Source organism: Melospiza melodia, unplaced genomic scaffold (genome assembly GCF_035770615.1).
Source record: "Melospiza melodia melodia isolate bMelMel2 unplaced genomic scaffold, bMelMel2.pri scaffold_37, whole genome shotgun sequence".
Lineage (NCBI taxonomy): Eukaryota > Metazoa > Chordata > Aves > Passeriformes > Passerellidae > Melospiza > Melospiza melodia.
Window position 1 is genome coordinate 8,080,201 of NW_026948690.1, and position 23,283 is coordinate 8,103,483.

Sequence of the window (23,283 nt, forward strand, 5' to 3'; positions counted from 1 at the left end):
GGAGAGTGCTTCCCCAAGGCCTGGTCGACAGCCTGACCATATGCCAGATCACCGTGGACAAAGCACTGATGCCAGTCCGACACTCCTATCCCACCGCAACCATCATCCAGTACATGGACGACATCCTGGTCGCAGCACCATCAACAAGCCAAGTAGATCACCTGGTGACCACAATCACGGAAACCCTTCAGGCCAACGGCTTTGAGATCGCGAGCGCAAAGATCAAGAGAGGACCCTGCGTGACCTTCCTGGGAGTAGGAATTACAAGCTCCTATGTGACATCCCCCGACATGAAGGTCAACCGAGAAGTTGAGACACTCCACGACGTGCAACGCCTGGTGGGATCGCTGCAGTGGCTTCGCAACATTGTTCTGATTCCTCCCGAGGTCATGGACCCTCTGTACGACCTCCTGAAAGGGAAGAACCCCTGGGATCCCAAGGAGCTGACGCCGCAAGCAACGAGCTCCCTCGACTTCATCGAAAACCAGATGTCCACTGGCATACTTGCCAGATGGAACCCAGCCATGCCACTGGACCTGTACGTCCACTTTACACCGAAGGGGGGAGTGGGAGCACTGGCTCAAGGACTCGCTGAAAAGGCCCGACCAATCCAATGGGTGGTCCTCGGAAGACCCACTCGTGCATTTTCCCCAGGAATCGAATGCATCGCCAGTCTCATCATGAAAGGCAGGAGACTCACCTTGAAACACCTATGGACCGAGCCGAGAAGCATCCACCTTCCGTTTCGCAAGCAGCCGACCACGGAGTCAGCCACAATATCGGAGTACCTGGCCCTTGCTCTCTCCGGCTTCGGAGGAGAAATCCCCTACTCCTCCAAGCCACCCTGGACGAAGCTGCTGACCGTAGTCGACATGGACATGCCACCGAAGGTCAAGGACAGACCGCAGCCAGGACCAACGGTCTTCACAGACGCTTCCTCCATTACTTCATCCGCAGCAGCAGTGTGGCAGGCAGGAGAGCAATGGCACTGCGTCAAAGCGTGTGACCCCACACTGTCAGTGCAACAACTGGAGGCAGCAGCATTGGCGTTGGCGTGCGGACTCTTCCAAGACGAACACGTCAACATTGTAATGGACTCTATATTCGTGGCAAGGCTCTGCCTAGCCATGGCAGGACCAGGAGAGTCAACATCAGCAGCAGCCCTAATGTTGGAAGAAGCACTTTCCTCACAACAGGGCACCGTGTCAGTCATCCACATCAACAGCCATGACCCAGTCAAAGGTTACTTCCAGATCGGCAACGACAAAGCGGACGTCACAGCGAAAGGCATTTGGACCTTGCAAAGAGCTCGTCAACTGCACGAGTCGCTCCACATCGGAGTCAAAGCACTCGCGAAGAGATGCGGAATCCCGACGGCGGACGCGAAACATGTGGTAGCCACCTGCCCTTATTGCCAGAAGTCACCCCTTTGGACCTGTGGGGTCAACCCGAGAAGTCTCAAGCCCTCAGAAATCTGGCAGTCGGACTTCACTTGGTGCGAACTGATGAAGCCCCGAGCATGGCTTGCAGTGACAGTAGACACTTATAGCGGAACAATCATAGCCACACAGCACCCCAAAACTAACTCCAAAACCACAATTCAGCACTGGCTGACAGCCATGGCTTGGCTTGGTATCCCCAGGCAGATCAAAATGGACAACAGCTCCAATTTCACCTCCAAACAAGTACAGGAATTCGCCTCGAAATGGGGCATCACGTTAGCTCAAGGCATCCCATATAAGAGTACCGGGCAGGCCATAGTTGAGAGAGCAAACCAGACCCTGAAAGCCAAGATAGAAGTGTTGGCAAAAGCAGAGGGCTTTGCCAATGCCATTCCCCCAGGAGATCAGGCACGTATGCTGGCAACCGCTTTGCTGGCACTGAATCAATTCCCTAGGGGGGACGAAACAAACAGTCCCGTCCAAAAACACTGGGCCACTCGAACGCTAGAAGAGGGCCCACAGGTGGTAATAAGAAACGAGCTAGGCGAGTGGGAACGGGGTTGGAGGCTGATGCTCACGGGGCGAGGGTACGCGGCTGTCAAAAAGGACGGCAAAATCAGGTGGTGTCTACTTAAGTCGATTAAACCGGACCTTCATAGCGAGCAGAATGAGACTGACGAGAATTGCGAGTCTTTGTTTACAGGACCTGCTCGTGGGATGTCCTCGTGACGCGTACATCCCGGTTCCAGACGAAAGTGACAGACCACCAAGCCGTCAGACAGCACCCGAGAGACCCGCGCGAGTGAGACCCAAGCACCAAGGGTGTTTCTGTGTGATTTTGCTGTTGGGGCTTGTCATCAGAGGGCAAGCCAGCCCAGACCACTACCCCCATCAGCCCTTCAGGTGGGTCATGCGACACTACTAGTGGCAAAGCACTCAGAGAAATCACCACACCAAACACTCCATCCTTTGTGCTCCGCATCACCAACCTGTTTCCAGGACAGCCAAGGGTAAACCATTATTCCCCACACGTCACACACTCATACCTATCCTACTGGTGCCCAGCTTCAAACCCTGGGAAAAGCTACTGCAATCACCCAGGGTGGGGATATTGTGGGCACTGGGGCTGCGAAACCATAGTTACGGATGCCAGACCGTCGGGGCCTGGGTGGGATCCACAAGAGCCAGACAAATTCTTACAGTTCACCTGGGCACCCATCGGCTGCAAAATACCCTTCTTCTTTCGTGAAAACCCCCATCGAAACCAAATTAAAATCCCTAACTTTCGGGCATGCACTGATTACAACATGACGGTCTTGCAGTCAGATCACCCTAGCTGGGCCACAGGCAGAACGTGGACAGTGGTCCTTCAAGGGTCAAAAGAAAGGGTGAACGTGCAAATTATCAGGCTCCAACCGTCAGCACCCCGAGCGGTCGGACCCAACAAAGTGATTAAAAGCGTGCCGAAAGGGAGAAATGTAACCTACCCCAAAACCTTACCCACAGGGGTCAGCAATGTCCCGACCGGTCAAGCGGAAACCTATCAGATGAGTCGCTTGACCGGGTCAGACTCAGACCCAATCCTTCATATGTTAGAAGCTACCTTTGTATCCCTGAACGAATCCAACCCTAACCTAACCAAATCCTGCTGGCTTTGTTACGATGTCAAACCCCCCTTTTACGAAGGAGTCGCTTTAAACACTCCCTTCAGTTATTCCTCAGCTGACACCCCTCACCAGTGCAGATGGGACACCCCTCGCAAAGGAATCACCCTGAGTCAAGTCACAGGCCAAGGCAGATGCTTTGGCAATGCAACCCTAGCTAAGCGGAAAGGTAACGTCTGCACCAAAATTGTCAAGCCTAACAGGAAAAACAATAAGTGGGCAGTTCCATCCGCATCGGGGATGTGGGTTTGCCAGCGATCCGGAGTGAGTCCCTGTGTGTTCCTTCCCAAATTCAATGACTCTAACAACTTCTGTGTCCAAGTTCTGATTGTTCCTAGGGTCTTGTACCACTCAGACGAAGAGATGTACCATCTTCTTGAGGGACCCAGCCGGATCCACAAAAGAGAAATAATGACAGGTATAACTATCGCAATGCTGCTCAGCCTGGGAGCAGCAGGAACGGCCACGGGTGTCTCAGCCCTAGCAACTCAGCACCAAGGACTGTCCCAACTGCAGGCAACGATTGACGAGGACCTGCAGAGGATCGAGAAATCCATCTCCTATCTAGAGAAGTCGGTCTCCTCACTCTCAGAAGTGGTCTTGCAGAACAGGCGAGGCCTGGACCTCCTGTTCATGCAGCAAGGGGGCCTGTGTGCCGCCTTGAAAGAGGAGTGTTGTTTCTATGCAGACCACACGGGAGTCGTGAGAGACTCCATGACAGAACTCCGGAACCGACTGGCTCAGAGGCAGAAAGACAGGGAAGCCCAACAGGGCTGGTACGAGTCCTGGTTCAATCAATCACCATGGCTAACCACTCTGATTTCTGCCCTGATAGGTCCATTGGCGATGCTGTTTCTAACAGTCACCTTCGGACCATGCCTGCTGAACAAGCTGGTCTCGTTCGTTTAGAGCCGCCTGGAATGGATCAACATCCTGTTCATAGGGCGACGACAATTGCTGTGAATTCAACCAGGGAATTCAACCAAAGAACACTGCCAGTCACAAGATTTTCCAAACTTGTCTGGCAAAAGCTTACTCAGGTTTGCCAAAATCCCTTTCCCTTTTCAAGCTACAACCTTATACCTCATTTCAGTACCTATGTACATGACTACCTCATTCATTTGTGAAAAGGGGGGGGGAGATGTGGTAGCTAGGGAAGAGGCGCTGCGGAAGATTGTCGCGATGTCACGGAAAGCCAGGACCCTCGGTTCCCCATAGATAGGACCCTCAGTTACTCATAGATAAGAAATTAACATAGGAATGTGGCCCCACTAACAATAGGAATGTTGCCCCACTGAAGCCAGTAACTTTCCACTCCTTACCCAGTACTTTTCCATTCCCTACTAACCATAGGTAAGAAGGACAAACCCCTTTTTGACATAGAGACCCCTAAGACTATAAGACCCCAAGAGAGGAAGTAATAAACGCCTTTTGACCGTCCACCACATTGGTGTCTGCGTATGTCATTGGCCCGAACGGCCCTGGAGAGTGGGCTGTCGAGCTGTACCTCAGAACCAGGTCGCCTGCCTTGATCTAGAAGGCAACAGCTAGTGAGGAAAATGACTGGCCTAGCAGGGCATGGAGCTTTTGTGGGAACTCAGGGGAAAAAAGAGAGAGCATCAACTTTGGACAGAGGGTCAGGCAACTTAGGAAATGTTTAAGGATCTTGCTAGGTCATGCAGAAAGAAAAGCTGAGAGGTGAAAGATCAATTAGAGGTTAACCTGGCCACTTCTGTGCAAAATAGTAGAATATGTTTCTACAAATAAATTTTAAGCAAAATATGGGATAAGGAGAACCTCTACTATTTTTTTGACACAGTGTAGAATATAGTAACTAAAGATAAGGAAAGGCTGAGCTGCTTAATACCTTGTATGTCTCAATGTTCAATATTAGGGCAGGCTGTCCTCAGGACAAGTGCTCTCCTGAGCTTGTAGGTGGGCACAGGGAGCAGAACAGCCCCTGTAATCCAGGAGGAAGCAGTTGGTGACCTGCTGAGCCACTCAGATGCTCACAGGTGTGTGGGATCAGATGGGATCCATCCTAGGGGGATGAACGAGCTGGTGGATGAGCTCCCCAAGCTGCTCTCCATCATTTACCATCAGTCCTGGATCAGCGGGGAGGTCCCACAGGACTCAAGGTGCCAGTGTGAGCCCATCCCCAAGAAGGGCTGGAAGGAGGATCTGGGGAACTCCAGTCCTGTCAGCCTGACCTGGGTGCCCAGCAAGGTTATGGAACAGATCACCTTGAGTGCCATCACAGGGTGCCCACAGGATGGCCGAGGGATCAGAGCCAGCCAGCATGGATTTAGGGGTGGCAGGTCATGCCTGGCCAACCTGGTCTGCTTTTATGACCAGGTGACCCACCTATGGATGCAGGAAAGGCTGTGGATGTTGTGTGCCTGGACTTCAAAGCCTTTAAAACCATCAGCCACAGAATTCCCTGGAAAAACTGCAGCCCATGGCTTGGACATGTTCACCCTTCCCAGGGTAAAGAGCTGGCTGGAGGCTGGGCCCAGAGAGTGGAGGGGATGGTGCTGCACCCAGCTGGTGTCCAGGCACTGGTGGTGTCCCCCAGGGATCTGTGCTGGACCCAGTCCTGTTTAATATCTTCACTGATGATCTGGCTGAGGGGATCGAGTCCACCATTCACAAATTGCAGATGGCACCAAGCTGGGTGTGAGTGTGGATCTGCTGGAAGGCAGGACAAAAAGACACAGCCTTAAGCTGCACCAGGCGAGGTTCAGGCTGGATAATAAGGAGTTCTTCACAGAAAGGGTGAGTGGGCATTGGAATGGGCCGGCCACGGGGGGAGGTGTCCAGGTCACTGTCCTTCTCCAGTGGCACTTAGTGCCATGATCTGGGTGACAAGGGAGTATTAGGGTATTGGTTGGGCTTGATGTTCCCAAAGGTCTTTTCCAGCCTATTTGATTCTGTCATTCTGTGATAATTGGGACGCGCTGGGGCCATCGTGACACTGCTGGGCCTCATGGAACTAAGAGGACCATGGTGACACCATGCAGGCCCAAAGAACCAGGGGTCCACTGTGGTGCTCTGGGGCCTAATGGACCCAGGGAGTGCACCGTGACACTGGATCCTCATGGAACCACAGAGGCCATTGTGACACTGCAGGGCCTTGTGTAACCAAGGGGTTTCACCATTTTGGCACTGCAAAATCAAGGAGACCATTGGGAGACTCCACGGCCCAGTGGAACGAAGGGGCCTTTCTGACACTGCGGGGGCCCATGGAACCAAGGGGCTCCTGTGAAGCTGCAGCACCAACGAGAACATTGTGACACTGTGTAGCCCCATGGAACCGAGGACAACATTGTCACATTTGGGGCCCCATGGAACCAAGGACACCATTTGCTCTGCATGGTCACATGGATCCAAGGAGACCAGTGTGACAGTGCAGGGCCTGGTGTGACCAAGAGGCCTTTGTGACATTGAGGGGCCCCATGGAACCAAGGACATCTTTCCAGATGTCATCAAACTGGTTGTGAGTGTTGATCTGCTGGAGGGTAGGAGGGCTCTGCACAGTGCCTGGGATAGACTGGATCCAGGGCCCAAATCCAAAAAGGTGAGGTTTAGGAAGACCAGGTGCTGGGTTCTGCACTTTGGCCACAACAACCCCTGCAGCGCTACAGGCTGGGGACAGAGTGGCTGGACAGCAGCCAGGCAGAAAGGGACCTGCAGGGACTGACGGACAGCAGGCTGGGCATGAGGCAGCAGTGTGCCCAGGTGGGCAAGAAGGCCAATGGCTCCTGGCCTGGATCAGGAATGCTGTGGCCAGCAGGAGCAGGGCAGGGATTCTTCTCCTCTGCTCAGCACTGCTTGGGCAGCACCTTGAGTGCTGTGTCCAGTTGTGGGCCCCCTGGGGTGGGCAATTAGAAAAAATGTGAAGCAGGGGGTATAAAGAAAGCAAATGCGAAGCAGAGGAAATGCTGAGGGCAGTTTGGGGGTGGCTGCCAGGCTACCCTGGCTCTGAGCAACAGCGTCTGCAGTGGGACAGGAAACTCCCAGCTGATGGGAACAAATCATCTGGCTGAGTGAAGAGGCCAGGACAAAGCTGAGAGGTTTCCCTGGTGTCCCCCAGCCCTTGCTGGCCCCAGGGGCTGATGGCATGTGTGCTCCCTTAGGTTCATGTCCCCACACCAACAGCATGGGGGTGCTCCCCCTGCTCTGTGCAATGCAAACAGGGGCTGCTGAGCCAGTGCTGCCGTGTGTGTGCCTGCAAGGATGGGGCACCTGTGTGAGCTGGGAGAGAGGCCAGGGCTGCAGAGGGGGGATGTTGTTGGCAGCTCCATCAGGATGCTCTGAGACGCTGCCCTGGGCTGTGCAGCGCACTGGAGATGGATCAGCCCCTGCTCTACTGCTCCTTCCCGTCTGCCCCAGGGCCCTTGCAAAGCCTCAGCCATGCTGTTTGCCCCCAGCCTGCACACGGCCAGGTGCTCACAGGGCTTTTCTGTGCTGAGCATTGGCCTGTCCATGTTCTTGAGAGAGCCTGGGCAAAGAGCCTGGAGCCCCCAGGCCCTGGCCTGAGGCGTCAGGGCTGCCCCAGCAGTGCCCATGGCCTGTCCCTGCTGCAGCCCCGGCACTGCCACCCCCAGGGCTGTGCCCGCCCCTGAGAGCACTCAGGCCCTGCAGCAACACCAGGGCCACCAGGGCAGCGGGGCAGGGCCACGGCAGCAGCACTGGCAACACCAAGTGCTGCTGCTGCTGCTGCTGGGCACAGCTGCTGTGCCAGTACTTATCTGCCCCCAGCTCTGCACACAGACATTGCTGCTGCAGCTCCAGAGAAGGAACAAAAAGGCATCTATACAGAAAACTTGGCTGGGAGATCCTTTAGTTCCTTAAAAACCCAGCAAGGGAATAGCTACACATTGGCACAGTCTGTGACCACAGGGAAGGTGGAGAGAAATAAAATGAGAAATAGCAGAAAAAGGGACATTTCTCTGTGTAAATATGAAAAAAATGAAAACAACAGTAAAGAACCTCCAAAATGAAAACGAAAAGGAGTATCAAAGATGGCTTTTATTACAAGTGAGTAGCACAAATTGGCCAGACGGTTAATGTTTGTGACACCATCCTGTCATCAGTCTCCACACTGCAGCCTTGAGCTCCTGTTTCCTCAGGCTGTAGATGAGGGGGTTCAGGGCTGGAGGCACCACCGAGTACAGAACTGACACTGCCAGATCCAGGGACGGGGAGGAGATGGAGGGGGGCTTCAGGTGGGCAAAAAACCCAGTGCTGATGAACAGGGTGACCACAGCCAGGTGAGGGAGGCAGGTGGAAAAGGCTTTGTGCCGTCCCCGCTCAGAGAGGATCCTCAGCACAGCCCCGAAGATCTGCACATAGGAGAAAACAATGAACACAAAACAGCCAAATGCTAAACACACACTAACAGCAATTAGCCCAAGTTCCCTGAAGTTGGACTGTGAGCAAGAGAGCTTGAGGATCTGTGGGATTTCAAAGAAGAACTGGCCCAGGGCATTGCCATGGCACAGGGGCAGGGAAAATGTATTGGCTGTGTGCATGAGAGCATAGAGAAAGGCACTGGCCCAGGCAGCTGCTGCCATGTGGGCACAAGCTCTGCTGCCCAGGAGGGTCCCGTAGTGCAGGGGTTTGCAGATGGACACGTAGCGGTCATAGCACATGATGGTCAGGAGGCAAAGCTCTGCTGACATGAAGAAGAAAATCAGGAAGACCTGAGCAGCACATCCAGGGTAGGAGATGTCCCTGGTGTCCCAGAGGGAATTGTGCATGGCTTTGGGGACAGTGGTGCAGATGGAGCCCAGGTCAGTGAGGGCCAGGTTGAGCAGGAAGAAGAACATGGGCGTGTGCAGGTGGTGGCTGCAGGCTACAGCGCTGATGATGAGGCTGTTGCCCAGGAGGGCAGCCAGGGAGATGCCCAGCAAGAGGCAGAAGTGCAGGAGCTGCAGCTGCCGCGTGTCTGCCAATGCCAGCAGGAGGAAGTGGGTGATGGAGCTGCTGTTGGACATTTTCTGTGTCTTTGCATGGGGATCTGTAAAAAAAGTACTCATAGAATACTTGGGTTTGGAGAGGACTTGAAATATCCCAGCACAGCCTGGGGGAACTTTCCCCCCACTGCCTGCTCAGGGCTCTGCTGCCTGGAGCTGTCCCTGCCAGCAGCTGCTTCCCTATGCCCAGGGCTGGGCCCTGCCAGTGCTGCCAGAGCCCAGCCCAGCCCTGGGGGCTCAGCTCTGCCCTGCAGACCCCTCCCAGCTCTTGCACTGCCCAGGGGCAGCTCTGGCTCTGCAGGCTCTGATAGGAATGTCAGAGCAACCCTGAGGAGGCTGAAAAAGTGACAAAGATGCCGCCTGTTAGGGGCCCTGTGCTGATTTTCGTCAGCGTCTTGTTTATTCACATCTGAGATAACTTTTTTTTTTCTAAATGTGAACTGAGAGATTAATATCTATGTGCAACCTCCCATCCAGGTAACCCAGAGTAGTAGAATAAAAAGCATGATTTTCTCTTTTATGCAGCCCCTGCCTTGCTGTGCTCCCTGCATATTCTATTTGCAAATGTTCAGCAGTTTAATACCATGCTGGGAGCAGTCCTGAACAATGCAGCATCCACCCCACACAAGGAGAAAACTTCCAAGCCTGACCAGCTGTCTCCTGCCCCCCATATCTTGTCCCCCAGTGCTGGTAGCAGCTGCCAGGGATGGCTGAGAGCTGTCCCTGGCTGGCAGCAGAGTCCCTGCCCCATCACAGCACCCTGGGCTGCAGGACCCTGCTCTGCACGACAGCCCTAGGCACCCCGGCTGCTCTGCACAAGAGACAATCAGAGAATGTACTCACAGGGTCTGTAGGCATTGGGATGTTCCAGCTGCAGGAGATGGCTCCAGGAGCTGCAGCTGCATTGTCCTGCAGCCAGAGGTTCCTGTGCCAAGGGCTGGCAGTGATTCTGCCCCAGGCACTTCTCAGCACCTTCCCAGCCCTGACTGATTGAAGCTCTCTGTGCCTCTGTGCTGTGCCCGGGGTGGCTACAGGCAGTGCCCCAGCCCTGCTGGGCTGGCAGAAGAGCTGCTCATCAAGAGAAATGTGCTTTTGAAGCTCTTCTTGGTTACCAGGAGCTGCCTCTGTGCCAGGAGCCCTGCCCAGCTCAGCAGCACAGATACAGTACCAGGACTTTAATGAGCCTCTGGGGCTTTGTGTTCAGGCCCTGAACATCAGTCCCTGAGAGGGAGCTGAAGAAACCCCACCAGAACTCCAAGCCAGAATCCAACTCCAAAGTTTCTTGGACTTTTAATGGGTTCCACTGAGGGACACAACTGAGAAAGTGTCCCCAGGCCCCAGGCAGAGCAGAGACCTGGAGGCAGTGATGACAGGTGGGGACAAGGAGAAGCCAAGTCTTGGTGCCCTGGGGCACAGCAGGGTCTGTGCCACCAAGGGCTGGGAGGAGACACCTTGTCCTGAGGCACTGGGGCCTCCTGGCACAGCCCCAGCCAGGCTGGGCACTGTCAGCCCCTTGTCCTGCCCTCAGCATCCCCCCCTAGCCTACATCCCAGTGGCCTCAAGGATCTGCTGGAAGGAGTCCCTGGGGAGTCTTGCTCAGGAATGGCCCTGGTGGCTCCTTCATGCTCCCATGGACTGCAGGTTTTTTAAAGAACTTTGGGTTTGGCTTTTGCCTTGGAGTCTCTGAGAGGTTTGTGCAACCATGGCCTCCAATTATCTGCAGTAATTATTCCCTGGAGAGGCTTTGTCAGTAACAACACTCAGTGGGCTCATTAATACTACAGGGTACTTCAGTTATTTTAAGGTACTTGGTGTTTCCCTTTTGATACACACTGTGTCAGAGGTTTTACAATCATGGCCCCAGTTATCTGCTTTAATGAGTCCATGGAGAGCTTTGTACTGACACTCAGTGGGGCTCATTAATGGCTTGAGATACTCAAGGTTTTTAAGGTACTTTTAGGATTTAAGTATACTTTTAGGTAATTTTAAGGAATTTCCTTCCAAAATTGAGTGTCTGAGAGGTTTTTGTGCATTCCGGACCTCCAGTTCTCTCCTCCAAGGAGTCCATGAGGAGCCTGTGTTGGGTATCCTCTTCCCTCTTTCTGTTTTCCAACAAAGACAAAACTGAAAGAATTTTATAAGACTTTCTAAAAGCATCTAAACATACATGAGACAATTAACAATACAACAATAGCTAGGAAAATTAAATGTCTTGTTTTAGATAGACATCATCTGTGGAGAGTATTATTAATAATTGGTTAGCTGAGAAAGGCCATACTGACATATTGCCGCTGGTTAAGCTGAAGGAGAAAAGTCAGCAGTCAGCAAGCTGAAAGGAAAGGTCAGCAGTGACCTTGCTGCAACATGAGGATAGGGAGTAGAGATTATTCCTGAATATATCCTGAGAATATGTAGAAAGTATCAAAAGTAGAACCATAGGAATGCAGAAGTAGGTGTAGGTGCTGATATGTAACTGACCAATCCTGAGCTCAACTTTTGCAATATGTATGAAGCTTATTATGAACTGTATTTAACCTGCTGTACTGATCGATAAAATTGGGCCTGTGATGATCAAATTGATGTCTAGGTTCCCTTCTGTCGAGAAATGGTGGAGAATGCGGGCAAAGCCGAATCTCTGCCCTTTTTTCTCGGATTAAAAGGAAAAGGGGATTACGCCACGGTCGAGGAAGTTGGGTTTGGGTCCTTGCAGCCGGAACGGTGCCAGAATTTGAAGCAACCTTGATGCTCACAACGGTGAATCAAGACAATACGTGTCGCGGGAGCCTGGAGAGCTGCAACAGCGCGCGCTGATTAATAGGTATGGATAGGCAAGCGGCATATGATTTATTCGCCGCGTATTTAGAGCGGCGAGGGATAAAAGGGATAGATTTAAAAAGGGAATTACCAGGGTTATTAGCTTATGGCCATGCTAAGGGTATCTTTTCTAACCCTCATACAGTTCATGAGCTAGCAGAGTGGAAGAAGTTTGGGGAAATACTGTGGGATACAGTGTTAGACGATGATAAGTCAGCAAAGAAATTAGGAAAGTTATGGCGGGTGGTGTATAACACGTTACTTCAGCAGGTCTCTGAGAGAAAGGCAGCAGAAAGGGCAACAGAAGCTCATAATAGGGTATGGTCGTGAAGATGATCCCCTGGCACCTTCTGTAACTAAGATACTTATGCCTAAGGGTCCCCAGCAAAGTGGTGTGGAGGATTTTCCTATAAGCACAGTGGAACTGTCTGCACCCTTCCTGTCAGAGGGGGAGGGCGAGTCAGATGGTAGAAGTAAGAGCAAACCAGCTTTGCCTCCGCCACCAGCTTTGCCTCCACCGCTTCCCCCGAGTGAACCAACTCCAGTTACAGCTTCGGCGGGGGAAGCCGCAGTTTGGACTTATCAGCAGCAGTAGACATCACACTAATGACGAACCGGCCTGAGAGGATACCAACTAAAATAAAAAGCCCTCTTATATTAAATAGACAAACATGTGGAGCATTATTGCTAAGACGTTCCTCTACAACTATGTTGAGATTATTTGTTTTGCCTGGTGTTATCGATGCGGATTTTACAGGAGAAATACAAATCATGGTTTACACCCTTTATCCTCCGATTAAAATTACAAAAGGACAACGCATTGCACAATTCATACCACTGTCACAAATGACATCGAGAATACAATCATTTACTGGGCAAACACGGGATGAAAAAGGTTTTGGCTCTACTGGTGTTACACTTTTAACTGTGGATTTACAAAATAGACCAAAGCAAAAAGTTGAAATTACTTATGAGCCTCAAAGCATAACCCTTTATAGATTATTAGATACAAGAGCAGATACAAGCACTATTTCTCCAGAAGCGTGGCCACAACATTGGCCTCTATTTCCATCATCAAACACAAGCATGTTTGGCTAAAGTTTTCTATGTGATTAACCATTTATGCATTTTTGGGGAAGATGATACCCCTCCACAATGAAACATCATCCGAAGTCAGGTCAGGAAAATACTAAGGAAACAGAGGTCTGGGTTAAGTATAAGAACCCGAGTACAAGATTATGGGAAAAACCTGCAAAAGTATTATATTGAAGTCAAGAGTATCTTTGTGTTTCCTCACCTACAGGGCCTTTGTGGGTGCCTGCTAAGTGGACTAAACCTGTTTTTGATGCAGCCTCTGGTGGATCGCCTTACGGAAGAGGACAGGGAGCGACTGGGGAAGAAACTGCTTCTAGTCCTACAACCACTACTGTTACAATTGAAGGAGTACTCAGAAGCGGTGGACAGAGCACTGACACGTCACGACCGGACGGCCCAGGAGTTGATTGGTTTCATTGACTCATTATCAACTTTTCACTTAACAAATCCAGCGAAAGAACATTGTCTTGACTGTCACAATCCACATTGTGCTGCCTGGATAGCTCTACGTTGTGGGGGTTGTGAAAGAACTTTTTGGATAGAACAATCATTATTGTGGGATTTGTGGTGTCACACTTGTGAACACGAGCACATGTGGGGCAAAAGCTGGCAAGATGAATTAAGGAGACAAACAGGGCAAAACGCATATATAGCTTTAAATCTTTATGAGTCTCCTGAACAGAAAATTCTTGCTTATTATCGATGGGAGGTACAATGTATTGTGAATAGAATTAAGGTTCAAAGTAAATCACGTATAGTTTCTATAAGATGTAGGAAATTAGTGCCTTTAACACAGCATTCAATAGTAAGACCCTTCAAAGGGGATCCTGATAGGGCATTAGATTGCTGCATTGACAAGTTGCAAAAATTGAGTTTGGAAGTGGCAAGACCAGTAAAATCAGGAGCAGCAAGATTGAAGACAGATAAGAAAAAGAAGGCAAAAAGGGAACGGTCTCATTTGAATAAGGATATCAGTGATTGCTAATTAATTTTCTATGATTAGAACAATTTTACAGTTGTGGGACCCTCGAGAGGATATAGTTGTTGAGGAGGATAACGAACAAGAACTACGATTATGAAATAAGATACGCCTTGTATTAAAGAAAGAGCTTGAACTATTAGCCTCATATAGTAAAAAAGCTGAAGAGGCTTTGCGATTACCACCATTGAATTAGTTGCTTTAGATTGAAGAACCAGACTTTTATACTGGTCCTTACTTATATTCACTTCCTTGTTATGTTTGCAAAAGGGATAATGATAAGTGCTATGCATGAGTAGCTTTGCATTGTGCAGATTGTAATCAAGTTTATTGGTATTCACAGAAGTCAGTAGATTATTTATAGTGTGCACCTTGTTTTAGAAGGTAGATTCAAAATTTTATCTGAGTTAGAGCTCTTGAACAAAGTACTGGCCTGCCAGGACGGACAAGATTACAGCTTTTTGAAAGTGCAGAACAAGTAGTTATAGCATATCTTAGGTAGAGGTTACAAGAAATACTTAGGATATTTGAAAATAATAAAGCCTCATGCATCAAACCAGCTCGCTGTAAAGCTGATTTGCCTTCAAACTTATCTCATGCTATACTTGTGAGCAAAGATACTGATTTAGAATTAGATCAGTATATTCAAAAATTGACTCAGCCTTACAATAGACAATCTAGCAAACCAGGGAAAAGACAGCGAAGAAAAGAAAAACAAAGCAAGCAGAAGGAAGAAAAGGAGAAGCAAAGCAAGCAGAAAGAAAAATGAAGTTTGTTTTTGTTATACTGCTCAATGCTGTAGCAAGTGAAGCAGTAGGAATAACACTCTTTAGTCAACCAAGAGAAAATTTATAGGTGACACTTGCTAATCAAACTAACCAATCATCACTTAGTCTTGGAGGAGTCACTAACGCATTTCGAACATGCCTAGTAAGACTTCCGGTATAGTCTCCTGGAGAATTTTGCAGTTTGATAAACAATCAAACCTTATGTATGTCTAACATGTCAAACATCACATTGCCAGTGCAACAAGGGTATACTGCAGGTCAGAGTGATGGCTATCATCAATGCTTACTAATCCAATCACTTAACACCTCTTTGCATTCTCCTCCTGAAGAATTGGATCTTTTTGGAAGTACAAATGCCAGTATGTCTAACACTACAGCTAGCGGATGGTTTAGCTTCAAATTTTCAGATGCTCAGAATTTAAACCAACCTAAAGAAACATGAGCCACCCTAGATTCATCCCTGAATGTGAGTGAATTCTCTCCACAGCATTACAGTCAATGTAACGGCACAAATATCACAGCACCAATGAAATTACCCACAGGATTATTTTTGATTTGTGGAGACAGGGCATGGAATGGTATACCAGCTAAACCACAGGGTGGACCCTGTTTTTTGGGAAAATTGTCATTGTTTCATCCTAACGTGTCCTTACTAATGCAGCTGAGTCAAAATTCAAACAGGAAAAGACGCAGCATACATGACTTAGACTGCAGCCAGATAGGAGATCCACAGTTTTGGGGCACATTCAAACAAGTAGTGGTTTCCACTATCTTACCAGGAGGATCTGCCAATAAAGCCATGAATTTAGCAAAACAATTAGGACGCTGGGCAAAGGATGAGCTGAACAGGACATCACAAATTCTAGACATGCTAACCGCAGATGTGCAAAGTGTTAACCATGCTGTTTTGCAAAATAGAGCTGCTGTAGATTTTTTGCTCTTAGCACAAGGGCATGGATGTGAAGAGTTCGAGGGAATGTGTTGCATGAATCTGTCTGATCATTCAGTACCCATTCACACTAAGATAAAAGAACTGCAACAGGGACTTCACAAACTCAAGGAAGAAGAAGGTTTAGGAATTGACGAATGGCTTAAAGGCTTAGGACTTGGACCGTGGCTGAGGAACCTTGTGATCTATGCTATAGGATTCTGGGTGTAATTTTACTGGTTTTGCTTATTTTGCCTTGTATCTTTAACTGTATTCAAAACATGGTCAGCCGTACAATAGCAATAACATGGCAAACTAATCTCCTTGCTCAAGAAGAAAACGGGGGAAATGTGGAGAGATTTATTAATAATTGGTTAGCTGAGAAAGGCCATACTGACATAATGCCGCTGGTTAAGCTGAAGGAGGAAAGTCAGCAGCCAGCAAGCTGAAAGGAAAAGTCAGCAGTGACCTTGCTGCAACATCAGGATAGGGAGTAGAGATTATTCCTGAATATATCCTAAGAATATGTAGAAAGTATCAAAAGTAGAACCATAGGAATGTAGAAGTAGGCGTAGGTGCTGATATGTAACTGACCAATCCTGAGCTCAACTTTTGCAATATGTATGAAGCTCATTATTAACTGTATTTAACCTGCCGTACTGATCAATAAAATCGGGCCTGTGATGATCAAATTGATGTCCTGGTTCCCTTCCATCGACAGTGGACCTTGTTATTTAGGCAAGTTATCATTATTCCACCCGAATATATCTGTATTAATGCAACTAAGTCATAAGACTAGCAGGCAAAGGCGCAGCTTACATAACTTAGACTGTAGCCAAATAGGAGATCCATGGCTCTGGAGTAAATTTAAACAAGTGATGGTTTCAGCTCTCCTACCATGGGGTGCTGCAAGCAAAGCAATGACTTTAGCAAAACAAATAGGTTGTTGGGCTAAGGGTGAATTGAATAAGACATCACAGATATTAGATATGTTAACTGCAGATGTACAGAGTGTTAATCACCCTGTTTTACAAAATAGATTTCTTACTGTTAGCACAAGGCCATGGGTGTGAAGAGTTTGAAGGGATGTGTTGCATGAATTTATCTGATCATTCTGTATCTATTCATGCTAAGACAAAAGAGCTACCGCTAGGGCTTAACAGCCTTAAGGAAGAAGAAGGATTGGGAATTGATGAGTGGCTTAAAAGTTTAGGACTGGGACCATGGCTAAGAAACCTTGAAATATATGCTATAGGGATATTAAGTGTACTCTTCTTGCTTTTACTTATTTTACCTTGTTTCTGAATTTGTATCCAAAATATGGTTAGTAGGATGATAGAGAAAACCTGGCAAACTAACCTCCTTTCTCAAAAAGAAAAAGACGGGGGAGATGTGGAGAGTTTAGTTCAAGCATGGCTTAAAGAAAAAGGCCATGAAGGCATACAGTTGAGAGAGCAGTAAAAGGTAGTTGTGAAACAGTTCCAAAAGCCGTTCCCAGGCTGATTTCTATAAACAATTAGGCTCTCTCGTGCATCACTTTATAAACAAAAAGGTTCTCAGACAGTCTTCCCATAACAAGCAAAACACCCTCTCTGGGAAAAGATGGCACCCTGGGAACAGATACGAAAGTTTTGGGAACCTTTCATATCACAGTGGGAACACTGGTTTTGTTTTTACTAAACAATTATAGGCACTGTAAAACAAAGGGAGTGGTTAAAGTTTTCTCTGTTAGCCTATCGTGAACCTGGATTTTGGAATATGCATGAAGTTAATTAACACTGTTATTTAAAGTGACTGATCGATCAATAAATCGGAGTTCAATGCATTAAAGAATGGTCGTCTCCCCTTCACTTCAATAGTTGCCCTTCTCTGGACATGCTCCAGCCCCTCCATGGCCTTCCTAAATTGGGGGGCCCACAACTGGACACAGCATTTAAGGGGCTGCCCAACCAGCCCTGAGCACAGGGGAAGAATCACTGCCCTCCTCCTGCTGGCCACACCATTCCTGATCCAGGCCAGGAGCCATTGGCCTTCTTGCCCACCTGGGCACACTGCTGGCTCATGTCCAGCCTGCTGTCCATCAGTCTCTGCAGGTCCCTTTCTGCCTGGCTGCTCTCCAGCCACTCTGTCCCCAGCCTGTAGCGCTGCAGGGGTTGTTGTGGCCAACATGCAGGGCCCAGCACTTGGACTTGTTAAACCTCACCGTGTTGGATTTGGGTCCTGGATCCAGCCTGTCCAGGGCCCTCTGCAGAGCCCTCCTACCCTCCAGCAGATCCACACTCACACCCAGCTTGGTGTCATCTGCAAATTTGCTGATGCTGGACTCGGCCCCTTCATCCAGTTCATCAATGCAGATACTGAAATCCATGCTGGCTGGCTCTGACCCCTCGGCCATCCTGTGGGTGCCCTGTGATGGTACTCAAGGTGATCTGTTCCATAACCTTGCTGGGCACCCAGGTCAGGCTGACAGGACTGGAGTTCCCCAGATCCTCCTTCCAGCCCTTCTTGGCGATGGGCTCACACTGGCACCTCCAGCCCTCTGGGACCTCCCTGCTGAGCCAGGACTGATGGTAAATGATGGAGAGCAGCTTGGGGAGCTCATCCACCAGCTCCCTCATCTCCCTGGGATGGATCCCATCCTGTCCCATACACCTGTGAGCATCTGAATGGCTCAGCAGGTCACCAACTGCTCCCTCCTAGATTAGAAAGGCTGTTCTGCTCCCTGTGCCCATCCACCAGCTCTGGAGAACACTTATCCTGAGGGCAACCTGTCCAAATACTGAAAATTGACAAACAAGATATTAAGTAGCTTTGTCTTTTTCTTATTTTCAGTTACTTTATTCTCCCTCCTTCTCCCTCCTGTTGCTATAAATTTTTTTATAAAAACATTTTTCATTCTTTTAAGACAAGCCTCCAGGTTAAATTCTAATTCAGCTTTGACCTCTCAACTTCCCTTTCTTAATAACCTAATGACATCCTTATACACTTCCTGCAATTCTGGTCTTTTCTTCTCCTGAGTTCCCAGAAAAGCTGCATGGGAAGCCAGGACAGTCCTTTTCCTCACTAGATCATGTTTTGGCACACTGGGACAGACTGCTCCTTCCCCCTTAAGATTACTATCTTGAAATGTGTCCATCCTTCCTGACCCCTTTGTTTTTAAGGGCTGTTTCCCTTCAAAAAATCAGTACCTGATTTGGTACTCCCAAAATCAGCATCCTAAACAGGCCGAAGTCTGCCCTTCCTAATTCCAGTGCAGAAGTTTGTTTGCTGCCCCTCCTTCTTTCACAGAACATTGAAAACTTGATTATTTCATGGTCACTGTGCCCCAGGCAGCCTCCGAGCCCCACATCTGCCACCAGCCCTTCTCTGTTTGTGAACAGCAGGAGACAGAGCTTTCCTTGGCAGTGGGAGTGTTACCAAAAATTCAGTCAAATAGAGAACTCCTTTACACCAATGCAGCATTTAGAAGCTGCATTCTTTATTCAGCTGGATGCACGGGGGATAGCTCCTCTCAAAGCCGTGCATGCTGAGTACAGGGAAGTTTCAGTTTATATTCTGTATATTGCACACATATTCATTGATTTTCCCAGACTAAACACATATATGATAATGGTTTCCCCAAAATCATTCACATATTTCCCCTCCCATTAACCCATGCATTCTTCTGTCCTGGAGGTCTCTCTGGTGGTCCCTGGTGGTCATGGACCCCAATGTCCCAGTGGCACTGGCTGTGACATTGGTCACAAGGGTTGCAGGCGAAGAGAGAGGCGAGAATGTTGATCCATGATCAGAAGGCTTGATTTATTATTTTATTATATATATACTACATTATAACTATACTAAAAGAAATAGAAGAGAAAGGTTCTCAGAAGGCTAGCTAAGCTAAGAATAGAAAAAAAAGAATGAATAACAAAGATCTGTGTCTCAGAGAGTGAGCGGGAGCCAGCTCTGCCGTGACTGGTCAGTAAATCCAAACATCCACAGGAGACCAATCACGGATCCACCTGTTGCACTGCACAGCAGCAGATAACCATTGTTTACATTTGTTGCTGAAACTTCTCAGCTTCAGCAGGAAAAATCTTAATGAAAGGATTTTAATGAAAAGATGTCTGTGACACCTGGCTGAGCTGGCAGGACACTGAGGCTGCTGAACTTCCAGTTCCCCTTCTCACACAATGGGATTGTGTGGTTTTCATAGGCCTGGGGTTGTGGAGAACAAGCTCCAGGTGTCAGCTCACCTGGTGGAGACAATTTATCATCTCATAACATGAGGTCACAGAGTGGGCTATGACATCACAGAGTGGGTTATGTGAGGTGTTTGGGCAATATGACATCATATACTGCCTCTGTGACATCACAGAGCCGGCTGTGACATCAGAGGGCAGATGTCTGACATCACAGAGCAGACTGTGACATCACAGAGTTGGCTGTGACCAGCTGTGACCAACCATCAGAGATCAGCTGTGTGACATTGGAGAATGGGCTGTGACATCACAGAGCAGGCTGTGACATCCCAGAGGGGCTGTGTGACATCCTGGCAGGGCTGTGTCAGGTCACTGGGTTGGTCACTCTGCCCCAGCTCCCCCTCACAGTTTCTCCCAACAAGTCCAATGCTGTCCATGCCCAGCAGGGTCCCTGTCCCGAGAGATCCCCCCGGCCCACCTGGAGCCACAGCCTCCACCAAAGGATGTTCCACAGGATCCACCCCAGAGCCTGACATGGGGACAAGGGGCCAGGACTGTGTGACCAGGACACCAAGGACGGGGATTATCCAGGTCACTGGGGCCTGGGTGGGGTTCCCCAGGGCAGGAAAGAGGTCTGGCAGCTTGAGCAGGGTCTGGGAAGGGCCTCCAAGGTAGGGCTGCAGCCCTTGGGCAGTGAGCAGAGGCTGAGGGAGCTGGACTGGTCCAGCCTGGAGCAGGGAAGGCTGAGGGGCTCCTCATGCCAGCCTGGCAGTGCCAGCGAGGAGGGGAGGGAGAACACAGAGCCAGGCTCTTCAGCGGGGGCTGGGGGGAGACAAAAGCCAATGGGTGGAAGGGGAAAGAGGGGAGATCAGCCAGGGCATGAGGAGATGAACTGAGTCAGGCTGGTTTCAGCATTTCCTCAACACCAAGAGCAGCCTGACTTCCCTGCTCCGTCCACCACTGACAGCTTTGCAAATCAGGAATTGTTTGAGCTGTTTTGTCCCCACTACAGAACGAGCATCCTGATACAAGAAGTTAATTGTGCTTATATCTATCACAGAACCACGTTTCTATAAAATTAATTTTAGTATGGAAATCACTTGGGGATGGTGGACTCATCAGATGCTGCTGGGGTGTTGCACATAGCTCAGGGAAGAGCGTGATTGTTATTAAATTGTGTCCTGTTCAACTGTGGTCCATTGGCCATGAAGAGAATCTTTCTGTGCCTCTGAGTCTCATCAGTTCCTGACCCCCAAAGGACAGAAAGCCTGATGAGCTGTGCTTCCCACTCCAGTGGTGGCACTTCCACCTTCCTCCATAGCCAGAGCAGAGCTGCCTTGTACTAGAAACTTCCTGGCAAAGGAGAAATGAAGGAAACAGGAGAGGCTGTGGGGATCAGGTGCGGGGTAGATCCAGGGACAAGACTGACTTTTGCATTTGATGGAGCTGTGACTTGCCTTGGCTTTGTTTGCTGACAAGAAATGACCAGCCATCTGAGTGTCAGGCAGCTCCTTCTCCAAGGAAAGCAGGTGGGAGTTGGAGCCAAGGAGCTGAAAGCTGCAGGTGCAGCCTGGGCTGGAGGGAGCTCAGATTTGCACAAGGCTGCTCTGAGTGCCAGGGCTTGGATGGGGGAAATGGTGGGGTGGGGGTAGGGACAGAGTCACATTGATTGTCAGCCGAGAAGGGTCTTGACTTTCATGTCTATTCAAACTGCATGAGGAGGTACTTGGATTCAGTGTCAGCTGGAGATTGCATGTATCAATAAATTAACAGGGAGAAGAAACCTAAATTGGACCTAGGAAATCTTTTCTCACTGTCTCTTTAAATAGAATCTATTCAACTTGAATAGACTCCTGGAATTCATCTAATTAACCACAAAAGATTTGAAAATTAAATCAAATTACCCCCAGAGGCTTGGCTTGTTAAGGTGTTCTGAATGTTAATGAGCCCTGGGACATTGAATTCCTGCACTCAAGAGCTGAAGGCTGAACAAGCCTCTGGAGCAGGAAAATTCAGCAGCAGCCTCCAAGGTGCTGAGGATGTCAGCAGCCCCCACTGAGGCCATCCCTGCCCAGAGACCGTGGGGGAATGGGCAGACAAGGAGAGCGTCCCTGGGACTGGGGCAGCACATCTCAGAGGCAGCAGCGGCTCCAGCTGGGAAATGGAGTGTGGAATGTGGCTGGGAAAGCCCTGCCTGGGCTGTGCCAAGCAGGACACACAAGCCCTGACTCCCATCCCCCAAAAAACTCTCTCAAGGAAACATTTAAAAGGAATTACAGTTGTTTGTGTACTCTGAGTTGGACTCTATGAAGAAATACCAATAAGAGATTCTCAGGAGCCCAAATCAACCAAACAGCCTTTACTGGCAGCTTTAGAAAATCAGCGAAACTTTGGCAAAGGGTTAATGATAACATGATAACATTGTAGTGGTTTTGGTTTGCTAATTTAAGATTTTTCCCCTCTTGAGATTTCTTAATTAATGGATTGATGAGTGTGGTCGGTTTTAGTGTCGGTTATTTATTTATGTGTTTTTTTTGTTGTGAGATAGGGTTACAAGAAAGGTAAAGTAGACTTAAAATTTTAAAAGGGTATAAAGAAAATTTTTTTTTTAAAAGCAAGTAAAAAAAAAAGGTAGTAAGAATTAAAATAAATTCTTTAGAGCACTTTTTTTTCTTTACAATTTTTTTTAAATCTGACTATATAAAGAAAATAAAGTGTCTAGTGGTTTACTATTTCTAGAATTGTCTTTTTTTTTAGTTTTAGGGTGATAAGTTTTTCTTGTTAAGATTATGGAGGTTTTTTACAGGAGGAAATGTTTTTTTTTTGTGGTACTTAATTTTGTCATGGATAACAGTTGTCTGGGGAACTTCGTTATTGTGAAATTGTCTTTATAGCTACAAGCTTTTTTACAGCTTGTTGATGGGCCATGTTGACTTGTGGGGTATTGTTTTAAAGATGAGTTATAATAAAGTTTTTATTATTTACTTTTTAAATTATTTTTATCTCTGGGAATAGAGATCTTCTCTTGCGGATACTGAATTACTTTTTTTTTCCTGTTTAAACTTCTCATGAAACTGCGGGTTTTTTAACATTTGTTTATTTTACCATGGAGGTTTTTGTTTGATACAAATTTGAATTTTTAAAAAAGTTTTGTAAAGAGAAAGAGTTTTTTCTTTATAGTTTATAGGAAGGTTTTAGTTTTAAGATTAAGGTATTTTTTTCTTTCTTTTAAATTGGGATTTCATTTCTTCTTTACTGACTTTGGTGGTTTTATGGGGGTTTTTTATATGCTTGCATTTTGTTTTTTCTTTAACTGGAGGGAGGATTGAAGTATTGAAAGGGTTAACATCTGACCTGCCAGTAACTTGTGGTGGAAGTCGTGGTTGTGTTGTGCTACAATTGGTTTTATGG